This window comes from Pangasianodon hypophthalmus, chromosome 16 (assembly GCF_027358585.1).
Source record: "Pangasianodon hypophthalmus isolate fPanHyp1 chromosome 16, fPanHyp1.pri, whole genome shotgun sequence".
Taxonomy (NCBI): domain Eukaryota; kingdom Metazoa; phylum Chordata; class Actinopteri; order Siluriformes; family Pangasiidae; genus Pangasianodon; species Pangasianodon hypophthalmus.
The window spans coordinates 15,796,851-15,809,734 of record NC_069725.1 but is presented as its reverse complement, the minus strand read 5'-3'; the positions used below and the strand labels follow the sequence as shown (position 1 = coordinate 15,809,734).

Below are 12,884 nucleotides of genomic sequence, written 5' to 3'. Positions count from 1 at the left end.
AACATGAATGCAAACCAATATTGGCTTTCAGCTGCTACAGGAATAGAAAAGAGCATATTTGCAAAGTCAACTAGTGAGAACCTATCTGAACCAGCTGGTATGTGGGCAAAATTGTTGAGAGGTTTTGCACAATTGGGGTGGTGGATGTACAGCTGCATTTACCATTTTAAGGTCCTGAACACGACAAAATTTACCATTCTTTTTTCGGACTGCTAGAAGGGGTGAATTCACTGGAGAATATTGACATGGAACAATAGCTCTTTTTCTAGCAGCGAGTCAATGATCTTCCCCATGTCTTCTCAGCGTCTCAAGACATGGGATATTGTGTTTTGCATGGTCTGTGAATGGATTTAGGTGTCACTTGGACTGGGAGCACTCCACTCATTTTACCAATATCAAAACCATCTTTGGCCCGTAAACATTCAGGAATATTAGCAACAAATTCAGACATATTAACATCACCAGGATTAGAGAAGTCAAGCTTTACCCATATGTCATATCTGGAGTGTGTGACTGCACTCTGAACAAAGAATGGAATCTTATACACCTTCATTTTGGAAGTGTGGAGACATGACCAGAGCAAAAGGCAGGAGACACTGCTTGCATTCAATATAAAATATTTATTGACTCCAAAACTTGCATTCACAAACAAAAATCAACAAAACAAAAAAATCCCATTAACTCTGAGCCTCCTCACGGAGAGGCCTCTCCAGAACTGCCTTCAAACAGACAAAATGCACCCTTTCTATCTCAGGGGTCAAACCAATTCACATGCATAGGGTACTCATAGGGAAATCATATATACATAAATAAATATAAAAATAACCTTAACAGTTGACACTAAAATTCAAAATAAATGTTCACATCAATATTACCAAAAAACAAATACCAGAAATAATAAAACCATACATCTTCATAAACTATATTCAAAATAAACACAAAATAAAACAATGACCCCCCTACTCACACAGGCTTGATAGACTAGGCCTACATGACCCATAATTCTTCAGGATAGCATAAAATGGGGAACAGGAAGACCACACATCCTCTTAAACCCCACCCCTAGAACCATGCTTCAGCCATGAACCCAGAGAAGAAAGGTAAGAAAAGGGAATTGATATAAACTCTAAATAAAACAAAGAAAACTCTTGGTGTCTTTTCTTCAGTCTAATGTGCACCTTAGACTAGAAAAAATAACCACAATCATTTTCAAGCAAACAAACAAAGGAAAACAAACATTTATACAAATAATATAAACCAAACACAGCACATATAAACACTAAGGGTAACTTATCGTCACAGGAAGAAAACATGACAGAGCCCTCATTTATCCAGCCCTTACATGCAACTTCTTTCATCCATTTACCTACATCTTTCCATGAACCAGAGGTTTTGGCTATAGAGATATAAGGTGTACTATCTTCCACCTTGAACATTTTATGTTGGTTGTGAGTGTACTTCCATGCTGCAGAAAGTGTCATTGTAAAATATGGTATATACAGTATATAGTCCTGAAAACCACAAATTCTTAAAACTGTGTTCTGGGCCATCTTGAGAGAACAAACTAAGTCAGGAAGTCAGGGTTTTTCCACCTGGCAGTAGTAAAATCTGAGAACAGCAATTGATAAATGGAGTTGTCAGTGACGTCCCAAGAATAGAACTCTGGTCCGCCCTTTAGGTTAAACAAAACAATTGAGGATTTTGGAGCAGAAAAACCAGATGACAAGCAGGAAATACTAATCTCAAAGATTCCTGACAAGTTTCATCCTAATTAAGTAACTGGATAGTATTTTGACACTAGGAAACAGTGTTTGAGTGTTCTTAGGCCCAATTTTGTTGTTAGATGGGTGCTATATGGCTCAGTTATGGGTAGCCCAGAGGCTCTCACAGTTATAATTGTGTCAGTGCTCAGACTAACATTTGGGATTTCTCCCTCTTTTTAGACTAAACATGTAGCCCCTGTGTCTACCAAAAAGGGAACTAATTTGCCATTTACTGATAGCATGATTATTGGATCTGAATTTGATTCAGCTGTTAACTTAATGTACTGTCCAGTCAATTCTCCTGCCTCATCTTATTTCCTAAAATTTTGTTGCTGTGGATCTCCTAACTGCTCACCCAGTCTAGCTGGCCATAAATAAAACACGTCCCATCATTGGGCCTACCTTGTCCCTGGCCTTGCCCACGTCCATGTGTAGGTTCCCTATGCCATGCACCCCAGCCCTTCTTGCTGTAGTGTTCCTCTTGTTGTGGTGGTGGACTGCCTTGGTAAAACATCAATTATGCTTTATGTAGGTTCTCAGTTTCTCTCAATTTTGTCATTCAGACACTTCTCAGCATGTTTAGCATGGTCCACCAGTTCAGAATAAGGCTTTCTTTCCCCGCAAGTGTTGCTCCAGTGTTTTGCCATTCTTGCAATGTTCTGCGATCTTCAGGAGAATGTTATTCCTGCTGTCTTCATTGTCAATTCCACTGTGATCTTCAGTCAGTTTGATTAGTCTGTCCACAAAGTCATCCACAGATTTGTCTTCTTTGTTTGATGTTATTTACTTTGTCCCAATCCTTTGAATAGAGTAGGCTACATGAATTTGCCCAAAATGTTGTCCTATCCAGTGGGCCTGGTGTTCAGATTTCTGTCTGCATTCATGTTCCAAGCATTCACCCCTTGTCCTTGTATCTCTCTCCATTTGAGGCCAAAAAGCCTGATGAAAATTTTAGTCCACTCAGCACTGGATTGTTTGCACATTTCTTCCAGCACTTCCTTGTCATGAATGCATCTCTTCTTCTTTCACTCCGCTGTCTCTTTCATCATCCTTGTCAGAGTGCTGCTTCGTGAGACGTCTTTGTGCGGGCAACACACGGGTTGTGCGGGTTGCTGGGAGAGATCTGAAATCCCCTTCTGCAGATGTTGCTGATTGTTCCTTGAGAGCAGCCCTGGTCTACTTTAACTGCATCTAGTCTGCGGTGAGTTCATCTTTCTTCCTTTCGATCAGTGGAGTCTGTGGTTCCAGGCTGGTAGTAGCTTCTATGTGAGGAGGATCTGTGTATGGAGGTGGAGTGGTTGGGACCTGGGGATATACAGAACTTAGAAGAAATCATTATCTAGCTGTGCATTTCTTTTTGCATATAAGCCCTTTGGATCTTTCTTTTTCCATCCTCCCTCTACTTTCTTTAACCTATGTTCTACTGCCTGTTCCCATTTTTGGAATTCATCCCAATTTACTTTGTCTTTTTTTTTAAAAAAACTTTTTATTTAAAAAAAAATTCAAGTTTTTTTTTTTTTTTTTTTTACTTTTCTAGTTCTGATAAAGAACCACCTTTTGATTTGTTATAAAGCAATTTACTCCAGCATTTTATTTCTGCATTTTATATCATCCCGTAATATTTGTTTTTCCAAACAATGCTCCCTCTTTCATCCTTCCAGAGTGGAATGTTGGATAAGGTCAGTGTGATAAGCAACTAAGCCTCCCAGTCAGACACCTGTTCTGAGGGAATAAGAAAAACAGCACCCATACCAAAATATCAATCTGAAATACAGCAATAAGTATATACTGTAAAAAAAAAATTTTCATACTGATAATAGTGCTAATATCAGTATGAAAATTTAAAAACTTAATCAGTCAGCATAAAAAAAACAAGAAAATCTTTTGTGTTTCCACAATCACCAGTGTATTTCTCTGGGTATGTGATGAGAGGCAGAGCTTGATAAGCATGTGCCGCTTGTGGGGCTGGCTGAGAACAGTGTGCTGCTTAGCTGCCTGAGCATAGTGCTTGATGTTCTCCCACTAACCTGCCTTGAGATGCAATTGCCTGCTGCCAATCGAGTATACTTGCTGCATCCATAAAAGAGGTGAAGTATTCTATCATGCAGCAGAAGCAGATGAAGTTGCAAAAACATGCAGTTATTTACTGATATGCAGGTAGCACACAATCCAAAAATGTAGGACAAAAACACTGAATCATACCTCGCATCAGAGTGGTGTTTGGTGTGTGTATGTCCAGGTGTGTGTAGTCAGTAGTTGGGTGACTGTGAACATGACAATGAGAGTGTGCACTGTTAACTGGCGTTCATGGCGGCCATGGTTGTAGTTTGGGAAGCATTCTGTGAGTAGGAGTTCCTCACCGATTCCAGCATAGACATGACACTCGGCAAGTCTGCTGGATAGTTGCATCATAGATGGTGGTTCATCATCTGAATCCCCATGGCAAGATCCTGGAGAATTCTTGGATTACACTTGTGGCAGCGGGGGAATGGTCAAGCGTCACATGGATGGAGAGGAGGGGAGTCGAACTGGCAGGTAACATGTGGTGATTCTCGCCTGTGTCTTATTACCAACAGTCTACTTATTGATCTCTCTTTGTGCTTTCAGTGACTCCCATAACTGCCAAGAGACGTACAGTGTGATATGGCTGGCAGAGCTTGCGAGACACGCATGCATGTACACACACACACATACAGCAGAGCATGAACTTGAAATTGACATAGTGAAAGCTGAGAGTCTGGGATGGACCCATTTTCTGTTGTTGTCCTGTTTTTGTTGAGTTTTAAAAGTGCGCTGAAAAGCGTGGTTCAAATAAATGCAAGCCAGGAGCTCAGCTAAAATTCCGCCTGCCTCCCGAGACTTCCTCCACACCCTCACACACAGTTCTACAGTGGTGCTGAAACCCGGTATCAGGGAAGACTCCGACACCACCATGGAAGCCTCCCCACTTGGCGAGATCATCAGGTCCCTCACCATCCTGCATGCGGCAGATGCGTGGGAATGACCGGAGGAGGAATGGGCTCTGCGAATCCTCTCCTTGCTATCGGGGGAAGCTTGCCACCCAGCATTTGCCACCACGGACACAGCTGGAGTATTCCAGCGTCAATAGGGCAATCCTTCTGTTCGGATGGCAGAGGGAAGCAGGATGGGTCATCAAGCTGGTGGTACTGGAGCATTTCGGTGCTTGACTCCCAACAGGAATTGCGAAGTGGGTCCAGTGCTACTGGCCTGCATCCCTGGACAAAGCCATGCAGCTAGCGGAGGATTACTTGGTGGCGGTTCCTGGTCCAGGCGACCCTGGACACTGAAACCTACACCCCGGACCCAGATTCCTCCCCGCTTTTATAGCAATTTTTAAAAAATGACTTTTAATGATAAGCAAATTACTTAGTGGATAAGTAAGGTCAAGATATGATAAAAGGAATAGAAATAATGTTTGAAATGAATCATGACATGAGTGTGTCATTTCACCTGGCTCTCCATGACTATTTTTTGGCAAGTACTATTTTGATTGTGATCTGGTTGTACCTCATCTCACTCACTCACTCTCTACACCTTCACCAGCAGCAATAGGACCCGAGTTATGTTCATTTGTTTGATTGCCTAGTTTACCCACTCTAAATAAACTTGGTCATTTGAATTTGTTTTCTTGACTCTTATATTGCTTCTCTTGAGCCAGGGCTGTAATGCAATCGGGGCTCGTCCAATTATCCCCAAATTTACCTTGTAATTTGGGTTTGTTTGGTGGCTTGCAGTTTGTTGCTGGGCCAGTCACCTCCATTTTAGCAGAGTTTTTGCTTTGTCATTTTGCAATTGTTTTGAGCACCTTGGTTAGGTAGGGTGAGTGTTCCAGCTGGACTTGAGAAATTGTTCCAACCTGAGGTTCACACTGTTATTTTTCCTTTATTATTTTTGAGGTAATCCTGGGTGAAGGCTTGATTCTCTGTTGGGAGTAAGCATTCAGAACTGTGTATTTTGGTTAAAGTGTTTGCTTTTAAGGCTTCCCTCACCAAGCCTTAGAATATAGATAGACTTCAGTAAAATTAGGCAGGTATCTGGGGGTTTCTTGCTTACTTCTTTAATTATTTGCCTTTCATTTCATTGTGATATAAACACAGCACTCAGCAACAGTACTCAATGCCTGTAGGGATATTGGAGTGTGATGGGATAATTGTTAAATAAGTTGAGTTAGTTAGTGTGTTATTTATTAGCTATTTATTAGGGTCCATGATCCTGAGTTTAGTGTGTTAGCAGTTTGTGTAGTTGTTTGGAGCACTGTACCCACAGTTTCTTCTGCAGTTTGAGGCAGCTTCTTTTTGTGATTGACTAGCTTTGTCCCTACACAGCAAATTTGCCAGTGTGGAATCAATACTGTGCATGTTAAATTTAACACTTTCTCAGTGTGTATATAGGTCCATAATACATAGTTAATTTTACACTTTATTGAGCAATAGTATCTTGCACTACTTTCAGTGATGAAATTTTAACACAGTCAGTGTTTTCACACTGCTCAAGTGCTGCAATTTTACACCAAACAGTGGATATCGTTCATAGCACTGGAACCTCCAACTTGGAACAACATGGTTACCATGAACTCCAACTCCCAGTTCACATGCTCAAGTTCACCTGATTACCGGACTCAATTGCACACACCTGGATTCAATCACCACTACATAAGCATGCTCCCAACTCCGACACTTTGCGAAGTGTTCGTTCAGCTCTGTTCACCCATCTGACATAACAAGCCTTTGTTTCATGTTTGAATATACTGGCTTTGACCCTTTTCTTGCTAACTGATCTTAATCTCTTCCTCTGTCAGTACATTGCCTGTACATTACCTGTCTATACATCACCTGACCCTTTGCATGTTCCTGGATTTTGACACTGATATTAGGATTCAAATTTGTGTTGCCAGCCTTTATTTTTAATAAAAGCATTCACTGCAACTGTCGAGAATGTTCAACTGGCAACAGGCAATGGTGGCTCAAGGCAGTCTAGTCATGGAGCAACAGTACCAGATAGGTCTGCTCAATGTCAAGGTTGCCCAGCTGTCTGCTACACCAACAGCACCAAGATGGTGGCACCCTATCCCTCAGTTCCCCTCTCATTGCTTGCCCTGAGAAGTATACAGGTAACCCCACTCAGTGTCAGGGGTTCCTACTCCAATGCTCTCTCTGTTCGGAGAAGTAGAGGGAGTTTCTGATCAATGAAAGGTGGGCAATTCATCAACCTTCTCATTGGTAAAGCTTTAACCTGGGCGACAGAACCAAGGAGGGGAGCACACCTTGTCATACGTGTGGTTCATTAAGCTATTCCGCCATGTCTTTGACCATGCTCCAGAAGGAAAAGAAATCGGTGAACAACTTCTGACAGTAACCCAAGGAAAGCTAGGAGTGCAAAATATGCCCTGGAGTTCAGAACATTGATGGAATGGATAGAATGAACCAGCTCTTAAGGCTGCCTGTCGCCGTAGGCTGAACCAAAACTTCATCACAGAGCTTGCCTGTCATGATGAACTGAAGTCCCTAGATTCCTTGATCGATCTTTCTATCAGTCTTGACCACCGACTGCACAAATGCAAAAATTCTCGAGAATGATGCTTGATATTCAATGTACCAAATGCTTTAGATAGACAGTCAGGCCTTCTGTGAGACAAGGGCAAAACACTATGTTGATTATTTGTAGTAAAAGTAGGAGCAAATGCCAATTTGGATTTCCTGAAGGGATTAGATCACCAAATCAACACTTCTAACGAGACAGGTCTCAATTCTGTGCAAACCCTATGCTGTTATTAGAAGACTCTAAATTTTGTAGGGCGATTTTTCCTCTCTCTTTACCCATAGACATAGGAATAGATTCTGAACAGATCATGTTTTGAAATTACATTTGACAGATAGTCAAAGAACAGCTTTAACTCACACTGTGTTACTTCCTCAAGAATATCATGCATTATGTGAACAGAGTAATTATGACAAACATGGAAAAACTAAGCTCTTAAGAGTGGAAATTCTTCAAATACCACATGCTGAAGATGGGGGCATTTCTGATTGCAATTGCTTATAGTGCACTTCAAATGTTTCTTCGTCACGGAGGATGACCTTTGGATTGTCCACACTGTTTACGCTATGAACATCTGCTTTCTCAATTCTTTGGAAATAAATTCCACAAAAGAACTCAGTTCTTTGGAAATAAATTCCATCCTAAAAATCTTTCAATACATCTGACCTTTGCACATTATATTGTTTATGTATATGTAGTTTACACACATCAGAATTATGACACATTAAACTTTTAAATTTCCAATATGGGAACATGTACAAATTTGTCAGTGACAGAGACTTGATGGTATGTGCCTGTCCTTTTATTGAGCAGAATATTGTATTGTGGCAGTAGGAATGGTCAAGTGTCAGCTGTGAACGGAAAGGATGCAGGTTGGAACCGGCACATAATGTGTGCTGATTCTCACTGGTGTCTTGTTACCGCCAGTCTACATATGTGTCTCTCTGTGCTTTCAGTGACTGGTGTAATGAGAGGGAGTGGCATAGTTGGCAAAGCTTGCCACACACACACACACACACACCACGGAGCATGAAGATGAACTGTGAACTTGGTGGAGCAAAAGCCATGAATCTGTGACAGACCCTTTTCTGTTGATTTGTCCTTTTTCGTTAAATTTTGAAAGTGCGCTGAAAAACACAGCCTTAATAAATGTGAGCCCAGAGCTCTGTTAAAATTCCACCTGCCTCTGGAATCTTCCACACCCTCACACACTGGGGTTCTACATGTATCTAATACCAAGGACTTGTCCTGTGGGCTCAACAACTGCCCATTTTGCAGTCAATTATTTAATTCTTTTTGTTTCAATGTCAAAATCGAACTGGCTGCTCGGCAATTGGAACAGAATTGGTGATAGACTCCATTTCTCATGCTGCAACATGGCCTACAACTTCCAGCTGAGTGGGTTAGGGTCCCATGACCTCTGATTGTACACATCTGATTCCAATCACCACCCATGCTATATAAACTGACTCCAAACTTCCACTCACTGTGAAGTACCGTTCAGTTTCCATTTTCCTGATGTGCCAAGCCTTAATCATTGTGATTTCTATGCCCGTATTTTTTCCAATTACACTTTTTTTGTATAGTACTTTTAACAGTGGACATTGTCACAAAGCAGCTTTACAGAAGTATATAAATTCAGGATATAAATTTTAATTTTAAATTTATGAATTTATCCCTAATGAGCAAGCCAGAGGCGATGGTGGCAAGGAAAAACTCCCTGAGACGATATGAGGAAGAAACCTTGAGAGGAACCAGACTTGAAAGTGAACTCATCCTCATCTAGGTGACACTGGATAGTGCACTTATAAATAATTCCCTTTCTCAAGTCACCATTTACATCTACAAACTGATAATGATCAGTCAAATAAGACCTGAGTCAGGAGAGTGCATTTCCCTTAACACCAACAACATTTTCTAGTCTATCAAGGAAAATAGTATGATCAGTGGTTTCAAACGCTGCACTAAGGTCAAGCAACACAAGCAAGGAGACAACCCTGATCAGGGGCCAGTAATAGGCAATTTACCACTTTAACCAGCACCGTCTCTGTGCTATGATAAGGCCTAAATCCTGACTGATACATTTCATGAAATGTTATTCCTATGTAGGTACATAGGTCCCTCACGATTCCTTTCTTACCCAGTTTTCATCACAAGAGAACAGATAAGACACTGAGAATGTTTCCCCATCGTTTCAGCATTGAATGAATCCAGTGCTGAGGGCAACTTAACTGACCAGCCTTTAGTGGAGGAACTCCATCTCAACACCCAACCTCTCCAGTCTCCCCTCCAAATCCAAGCCCTTGATGGAAGACTCATTGGAAGTGGCTCCATTACCCAATGGACAGAGCCCATTGTCCTACAAATCAGTGCCATGCACCAAGAGCACATGTCCCTCCTTATCATCATGACCAAGAAATTCCTCATCATCCCCAGTTTCCCATGGTTGCAAACCCACAATCCACAAATCTCCTGGGTAGACATGCTACAGCCTCTGGCCACCTCCACCTCCATAGAGAGTCCTCAAACATCCAGTCAGGTGGAGATTAGAGCCTGCTACCAAGAATTCAAAGAAGCTTTCAGCAAGGTCAAAGCAAGCGTCTTACCCCCCCTCACAGACCTTATGACGGCATCATTGAGCTTGTGGCAGGCACAACACCACCACATAACTGTATCTGTATCATAACTGTATCTATCCCGTAACAGCCACTGAGAATCAGGCCATGGAGAAATACATTGAGGAGGTGCTAAAGCAAGGCTATATTCCACCCTCCCCATCACCAGCAGGATTCTTCTTTGTGGAGAAAAAAAGGGGCAGACTGAGACTGTGCATTGATTATAAAGGACTGAACCAGATCACTATAAAATATTGTTACCCCTTTCCACTTGTTCCTTCTGCCCTCAAACAGCTCATGTGGGCATTTTACAACATCAGCATTGTGGCAGCACTGCTCACTTCCTTGCTCAAAAGAGGTCTGAGAAATTCAAGTGGACCCCAGATGCAGGTCAAGCCTTTTCTCACTTCAAAGAGGCATTTATCATTGCCCCCACCCTCAAACACCTAGACCCCACCAAGCAATTCATTGGAGAAGTTGACGCCTTAGAAATAGGAGGTAAATTTGGGGGTAAAGCCCAAATTTCATCCAGTCACCGCCTTTTCCCGAAAAATCTCACCTGCAGAAATGAACCATGACTTTGGTAACCAAGAACTGCTTGCTGGAGGGGACTGCTTAATGGAGGGGACTGAACATTCTTTTATTGTCTATACTGACCACAAAAAAACTTTAGTACATCAAGACTGCAACATGTCTAGACTCTTGAGAAGCAAGTAGGCCCTGTTCTTCTCCAGGTTCCACTTTTCTCTCTTCTATAGGCCTGGATCCAAGAACACCACTATCACGGCTCTATTTTGCACCTCCCAGTCAAACCAATGAGGAGGAATTATTTTTCCTCCTGTTATGTTTTCTGGATGCTATTTCATGGGACAATGACTGAGAAATACAGCTCAATCCCAAGGAAAGATGCATGTGACAAACTAATCACCTGGGCCCACACATCCCCTGCTGCCAGACATCCAGGAGTTCATAAGACATATCAACTCCTCTACAATAAGAACTGGTGGCCCAACATGCTCACTCACATCAGGTTTGCATGCTTATGCCCAAAGTGCACCCAGGCAAAAATCCCCAGAACACTGTCTGCCTTTAAACTAATGCCAGTGCCAATTCCCCAGTGACCAGGGTCCCACCTAGCTATTGACTTCGAGACAGATCTTCCTGTGTCAGGAAGGGGACTCTTATCATAATGGCCATTATTGGATGGTTCTCAAAATCTCTGCACCTCATTCCATTGCCCAACCTACATCTGCCTTTGAGAGAGCTGAGGGCCTCTTCTTGAATGTGTTTAAATACACACCAGCCAATGACGTTCTCGACCCCCTCCTTTGCAATGAATTCCACACCCGTCACCCTGAACACCCAGTCCCTCGAGCTCAAGGTAGACTCAAGAAAAAATCTGCTCACAGATTTTGTAATTTTGCCTCTGTACACCACAATGGATTTGAAATAAAAATATCGAGATGTGATTGAAGTGTAGACTTTTTTTTTTCCCCACAAAGTGGAATTTTCACTACCTATACAACCTATATTTTCACTGGCTCAAAAGTAATTGGACAATTGACTGAAAAGCAGTTTCATGGTGAGGTGTGGCTTGTTTCCTTGTTATTTCATGACAGATTAAAGAGATAAAAGGTCTGTAGTTGATGCCAAGTGTTGAATTTGCATTTGGTAGCTGTTCATGGGAACTCTCAATATTCAGTCCAAAGAGGTGTTGATGCAAGTGAAGGAGGCCATCATTAGGCTGAAAAAACAAAACAAACCTATCAGAGAGATAGCAGAAGCCTTAGGAGTAGCCAAATCAACAATTTGGTACATTCCTAAAAAGAAGGAATGAACTGGGGACCTCATCAACACCAAAAGGCCTGGAAGACCATGGAAGACAACTAAAGTTGTTGAATGCAGAATTCTTTCCTTAGTGAAGAAAACCCCCTTCACAACATTTAGCCAAGTCAAGAACACTCTCAAGGAGGTAGGCATATCAATGTCAAAGTCTACAATGTAGAAATGCCTTCATGAATGTAAATACAGACTGTTTACCTCAAGATGCAAACCACTGGTAACACTCAGGAACAGAAAGGCCAGATTAGACTTACTAAAAAACTTCTAAAAAAGGCTGCACAGTTATGATACAAGATTAACTTGCACCAGAATGATGGGAAGAGAAGAGAGTGGAGACAGAAAGGAATATCATTACCATATCATCTGTCAAACATGGTGGAGGCAGTATATGGCATGGGCATGTATGGCTGCCAATGGAACTGGGTCCTTGGTGTTTATTGATTGTGACTGCTGATTATGGGAAGTAGCTGATAGAATTCTGAAGCATATAGAACTATACCTTCTGCTCAGATTCAGTCAAATGATTATGCAAAACTGAATCTGCAAAACTGATAGTACGGCACTTCACAGTTCAGAAAGATAATGACCCAAAACATACCATGAAAGCAACCTAAAGGCTTCTTAAGGCAAAGAAATTAAATGTTCTTAAATGTCTGATGACCTCAACCCAGTTGAGCATGCTTTTCACTTACTGAAGACAAAACTTGAAGGCAGAAAGACCCACAAACAAGCAGCAACTGAAGGCAGCTGCAGTAAAGGCCTGGCAAAGCACCTCAAGGGAGGAAACTCTGCATTTGGTGATGTCCATGGATTCCAGATTTCAGTCAGACATTGACTGCAAAAGATTTGCATCCAAGTATTAAAAATATTTGGTTGTTAGTTTGTCCAGTTACTTCTGAGCCTGTGAAAATAGAGGGACTCCATTGTAATTCCTAAATGGTTAATGCAATATTTTTGTTAAACCCCTTGAATGAAAGCTGAACATCTACACTCCAATCACTTCTTTTTTGCTTCATTTCAAATCCATTGTGGTGTACAGAGGCAAAATTACAAAAATTGTGTCACTGTCCAAATAGTTATGGACCCTACTCCATGGTTGCCGATT

At 41.6% G+C, this 12,884-nt stretch overlaps 1 protein-coding gene across 13 annotated transcripts in view; it reads left to right on the top strand.

Moving 5' to 3' along the window:
* Nucleotides 1-12,884, top strand: part of znf512b (zinc finger protein 512B) — a 163,535-nt gene that overhangs the window by 87,118 nt on the left and 63,533 nt on the right. Inside the window, exon 3 of one of the 13 annotated variants that reach the window (XM_053240798.1) lies at nucleotides 2,822-2,964. The exons of the other annotated variants lie outside the window; for them this stretch is intronic. The gene's annotated coding sequence lies outside the window, so the exon portion shown is untranslated. The remainder of the gene's footprint in view (nucleotides 1-2,821; nucleotides 2,965-12,884) is intronic. 13 annotated transcript variants of the gene reach the window in all.